This window comes from Petaurus breviceps, unplaced genomic scaffold (assembly GCF_028583685.1).
Source record: "Petaurus breviceps papuanus isolate PSGF00001 unplaced genomic scaffold, PetGlider_PUasm1.0 103, whole genome shotgun sequence".
Classification (NCBI taxonomy): domain Eukaryota; kingdom Metazoa; phylum Chordata; class Mammalia; order Diprotodontia; family Petauridae; genus Petaurus; species Petaurus breviceps.
Window position 1 is genome coordinate 3,817,577 of NW_027185588.1, and position 6,028 is coordinate 3,823,604.

General features: G+C 38.7%; 1 long non-coding RNA gene across 1 annotated transcript in view; it reads left to right on the forward strand.

The window, feature by feature from the left end:
• Positions 1-4,189: 4,189 nt before the first annotated feature.
• Positions 4,190-6,028, forward strand: part of LOC138169248 (uncharacterized) — a 28,381-nt gene continuing 26,542 nt past the window's right edge. The window contains exon 1 of the long non-coding RNA XR_011170312.1: positions 4,190-4,688. This is a non-coding gene — a long non-coding RNA (uncharacterized lncRNA). The remainder of the gene's footprint in view (positions 4,689-6,028) is intronic.

The window sequence follows — 6,028 nt, forward strand, 5'->3', positions numbered from 1 at the left end:
ACCCTGTGATGCTGAACCCCTGTAGGTTTTTATCCAAACCTAATTCTCTATCACTCACCACCAGATTACTTATTACCATCCCCCTCAACCCTCCCACTCCAAAGTTCCAATTAAAACCTACCCACCCTTTTCATTATGATCTCTGTGATATCTACTTCAAAGGCAACAAACTCTTCTCTTTCTCCTAAATTTTTGCCCCTCACACTTAATCAATCTTCGGGCTTGTAAGTAAAATGAATTTTAGTGTGTGTAAAATGAATTTTTGTTATTATTTCTTAGAGTTCAGTTTCCCAGGATTCATAGCCACAACAATCTCTTGTTCCCAGGTATTAGATACGAGTTCCCATAACTATGGCTCAAAACATCTCCACCATGCTTGCACAGCATTATATAATTATAAATAATATAATCATCCACTGTGACTGGGCAGTGAGATACAGGGATGGGGTGATGTAAACTTGTGAGGCTATTGCTGGCAGTATGCCTTCTTTGTTTGTTGCCCCTATAAAACAGGTGGTCAGTGGTCAGTGAATGGAAAGCCTTAGGGCTATACTGAAACCTGGCTCTCCACTGATCACATGGCCTCTCTGACCACTCTTTCCCAGTACTGGTTGTACTTTCACTCATTCGCCTTGGCTCATTGGTTGAGGTGGGGGAGTTGTCAGCAAATAGCAAGCCAAGGAGGCAGCTGTGTGACAGCAGCTTTGGGAACTTTTGCCCCACTGATTGTGCGCGTATGTTGTGTATGTGTGTGTGTCTGGAGACTGATAGGGGAAGATTGCAAGGTCCTTCTGCTAACACTGGATGTAGGCCCAGGTGTGTTGACCAGACATGGTCCCAGGCTTTGACTAAGGGCAAGGAGGAGTGAGTTTTATGCTGGTGATTGTGGTAGCAGAGGGGTAAGGCCCTGCTAGTGGTGTGTGTAAAAATTCACTTTACACATATTCAATAATGAACATCCTCATACCTGGTCATACCCCATGATGCTGAACCCCTAAAAATTAGGTTTTGATCCAAACCTAATTCTCTGTCAGTCACCACCACTGTGCACTGATCCCTAAAATTCCCCCTTAGCCTCCATGGGGGCCAGTTGAGGCACATACAGCATTTATAGATTGATTGTCGTCACTCAAAGGAGAGTAGAGTCCCTGGTTTTGGTTCCAGAGCAGAGGTGTAAACTGATGTTTGCCATTAGAGTCCAGTGGTGCATTTATGGGACTCATAATTAGAGCATTTGTGGTAGCAGCAGTGTGTGGGGTCCTGGTCATGGTTCAGGGGTGGAAAAGAGTATTTGAAGTAACTCATAATCCAAGGCAAAAGCCAAAAGAGTAGTGACAACACCTGGCCTTGGATCATAGAACATTGGAAGAACAAAAAAAAAATCAAAGACCTCCTGAGAGAATTTTGAAAACAACAACACGAAAAACACAAAGCCTGAGACATCATCCTGGACACTCTGGGAACAGAACCTGACCCTAACATAAAGTTAAGAGTCAAGAAAGAGACTGTTAAAATGAGTAAACAACAGAAAAAAAAAGCTTGACCATAGGTAGTTGGTGAGAGAAAAGATCAGCGTTCAAACTCAGAAGAAGGCAATGAAGTCAAAATAACTACTTGTAAAGCTTCAAAGAAAAATGTAAGATGGTCACAAGCCCCCAAAGCATTCTTGGAAGAGCTTAAAAAGGATTTTAAAAATCAAATAAGAAAGGTAAAGGAAAAATTGGGAAAAAAATGAGTAACTAAAGAAATTTATGAACATTGGGAAAAAGAGGTCCAAAAACTTACTGAAGAAAATAATTCCTTAAAAATTAGAATTGGACCAAGAGAATGTTGTATACAGTAACAGCAATATTATTTTAAGGACAACTTTGAGTTAATAAGTCATTTTGATTATTATGAATACCCAAATTAACTACAAAGTACAAATGAAGGAAGAGGCTATCTTCATCCAGAGAAAGAACTGAAAAATAGAAGTATGTATAGAATAATTTTCCATCCATCCATCCATCCATCCATCCATCCATCCATCCATCCATCCATCCATATGTGTGTGAATGTGTCTAATGGTAACCATCTCTAGGGCAGGGGGGAGGGAAGTAAAAAAAGAAAAAAATGTACGGTTGTCCTTTTTTCTTGAAGAGGGCCAAAATGGCACCACTGTGTAAAGTCACATTATAGTGTGTCTAACTGTGACTGATCAGATCAATATGAGCTCATAATGCTCTACTACAGGTCAGGCACAAATAGTTCATGTGAGCATTTGGGGTGGATTCTCTAAATTTGTGCATCTCCTACTTCTTTTGAGCTACTTCAGTTCTGCTTTGCTCATAGAGCATAGCACCTTCTCTGATTAGGGCATACCATGCTGAGGAGTCCTGTGCCAGTGTCCCCCATATCACACAATCAATTCTAAAGTTCTTAAGAGAGACCTTGAGAGTGTCCTTGTACCACCTCTTCTGGGCATTGTGTGGGCACTTGCCCTGTGTGAGGTCTCCACAAAATAGCCTTTTAGGAAAGCATATGTTTGGCATTTGACTAATGTGGCAAGCTCATCAAAGTTCCACTTTGGTCTTGGTTTGTGGCCTTTTCAAACTGAAGGATTTGCCATCAGCATAGTAGCTGATCATGATACCATATTTATCCTTATTGAAGGCATTTGATAACATAACTGAAAACATCATGCTGAAAAGCATAGGAACAAGCACACAGCCTTATTTCACTCCATTGGTGACTGGGAAAGCACAAAAGCATTGTCCATTATCCAGAATCTGGGCAAGCATACCATCATGAAATTGACATAAAATGCTGATGAACTCCTGGTAACCAAATTTTGACATATTTTTTCCCTAAGCCCTCATGACTGACTATATCAAAGGCCTTGGCATTTCTCCTGGAATGGTTGGGTAGCAGACACCATACTAACCATTCCTTGGCCCTTTCTGAAGCCATACTGGCTCTCAGGTAGATGACCATCTTCCAGGTGAAGGATCAGCTTATTGACTCTGGCAAGCAATAACTAAGAGAGAAACTCCCTGTGATTGTCACAGGATAAATTATTTCCTTTACCTTTATAGAGATGGACAATGGAGGCATCCTTGAACTCCTGGGGGATAACCTCCTCTTGCCATATGTCCTGGAAAATTTCAGTCAGTTTTTGTATGAGCAATGGATCCCTCCCCTCCACCCACATCCCAGCACCTTGTTAATCTTAGCTGGAATAGAATCAGAACCAGGTGCTTTGCCACACCAAAGGAGACTAATGGCATTCAAAACCACTTCTGGTTCAGCTAGCAAGGGATTTACTTCAACTTGAGGTAAATGGTCAAGGCATTAGCATTGATTGATGATGGTCTGTTGAGAACACTATGGAAATGTTCAGCCCATTACTCTCATTACTGTGGTTCCATCAACACTGAATAGCTGAGATGCACCAAAGTTCTTTGACCCATAAATAACCTTCAGGGCATCATAAAAGTGCTTTGGATTGTTACTATCAGCATAAAACGGAATTTCACCTGCCATTTTACTGAGCCAAGAATCCTGTATCTCTCTAAGATTCACTATACTTTATTTTTTATGGAATTAAATGCTGCTTTCTTGGAAATGAATGGACTATCCTTCTGGTAAACCCTGTGGAGTTCTTATTTTTCATTTAGCAGCTTCTGAATTTCCCAATCATTTTTGTCAAACCAGTCTTGATGTTTGTGAGTGTTCTGAACCAGATGAACAAATGCAGTGATATGTACCAAATCTTTGAAAGCTACCCACTCTTTTTCTTTTCTACTGTTGCCAACTGTGTGTTGGTTCAGCTTGCCTTCCAAGTTGGCAACAAACTTCCTGCTCAGAGAAGAGCTCTAATTTGTTGACATTAATTCTTCTGTTAGTCATTTTGCCTCGGGGCCATCACTTTTGTTGAATGCAACTATTTAGCTTGGAGAGAACAAGTCTATGATCAGTCTAGCACTCTGCACCACATATTGCCTTTGTTACTCTCTCATTTTGTCTCTTCTCCTTACAATCACATAGTCTATTAAATGCCAAGGTTTGCTGTGAGGGTGCATACAAAAAGTTTTATCATTTTGACCTAGACAGAAGACAGTGTTGATGACAAGAAGGTCATGAGATGAACAAGTTTTCAATAGTAAGTGACAATTGCTGTTGCTGATTCCAACTCCATTTCTCCCAAGGACTCCCTGCCATGTCTGGTAGTCTGAGCCTACTCTAACATTAAAGTCTCCCAGAATTATAAGCTTGTCCACTTTTGGCACATCAATGATAAAGGTCTCCATATCTTCATAAAATTTTTCTTTGACCTCACCAGGGTTCATCATGGTGGGAGCATAGGCACTGATAATAGTGGCATGGCATTTTCCTGCAAGTGGCAATAAACTGTCATGAGTTTTTCATTCACTCCTTTTGGTAGGCATACAAGCTTGTTGACTGGATTACTTTTGATTGCAACACCTACACCAGCTTCACAGCATTCCCCTTCATTGCAGTCACTCCAGAAAAACATATATCTAGCTTTGACTTCAGTGAGCTGGCCATCATTTGTCAGCCTTCTTTCATCCAGGGCTGCTATTTGGATGTGATACCTGCTGAGTTCTTTAGCAAGAAGAATTGTTTGTCTTTCAGGTCTACTGGACTTTGTGCTGTCTGTAAGTGTGTGCACATTCCATATACCAATGGTGAGTGGAATCATCTTTGCAGAAGTTTTTGTAACTTTTTCTTTTATGTTTCGATTGCCACAGCTTCTTGGAGCCTCAGATGAGAGTTGGGTGGATCAGGTGGACCCTAAAGGTGGAAAACAACACTGAAAAGGGCTCAGCAGCCCTCACACTGGAGGAACTAGTTTTTCCTCAACACACCCAACAATCCTGAGAATTTTATTATAAATTTAAAAGGAATAGCATATTGTATATAATAGAGTTACAATTTCATGTAAGCATCTTTTAAAAAAAATTATACTGTGTTATGGAAATACTTTTTTTATTCCACAAATTAAAAAAAATTAGAATTGGGCAAGTGGAAGCTAATGACTTTATAAGACATCAGAAAATAATAATGCAAAATCAAAAGAATAAAAAAATAGAAGAAAATGTAAAATATTTTATTGGAAAAACAATGGACCAGGAAAACATATCAATAATATAAGAATTGTTATAGACTACCTGAAAGTCATGATAAAAAAAGTCTGGATATTATATTTTAAGAAATTATTAAAGAAAGTTGCCTTGGAGTTTTAGAACTGGAGGGTAAAATAGAAGTTGAAAAAATTCACCTATCACCACTTGAAAGATATCCCAAAATGAAAACTTACAAGAACATTATATCTAAGTTTCAAAGTTTCCAGGTCAAGGAGAAAATATTACAAGCAACTAGGAAAAAAAACAATTCAAATATTGTGGAATTACAGTTAGCATAACACATAATTTAGCAACTTCTGTATTAAAAGACCAAAGAGTAGAAAATATGATATTCCAAGGAGAAAAAGAACTGGGTCTGCAACCAAAAATAACTTACTCAGCAAAGCTGGTTGTTATTCTGCAAGGGAAAAATGGATATTTAATGAGTTGAAGGACTTTCAGCTATTCTTGGGGAAAAGATTAGAATTGAATACAAATTTTGACTTTCACCTACAAGAATTGTGAGAAACATAAGGTAAACATGAAAGACCAATCATAATGAACTTAATAAAGTTAAACTTTGCAGTCTCAAATGGGAAAATGATGTTTGTAACGATTAAAAATGTCTTTATTAGGTAGTCAGAAAGAGCACATGTAAATAGAGGACTTGGGTTTGAGTTTATTATGATGAGATGACCCTAAAAAATAAGATTGGTTAAGGAGAGGTAAAATGGAGAAAATCATCTCATACAAAAGAGATGGGAATGGAGCAACTTTTATAATGGAGATGACCCTAAAAAATAAGATTGGTGAAGGAGAGGTAAAATGGAGAAAATCATCTCATACAAAAGAGATGGGAATGGAGCAACTTTTATAATGGAGATGACCCTAAAAAATAAGAT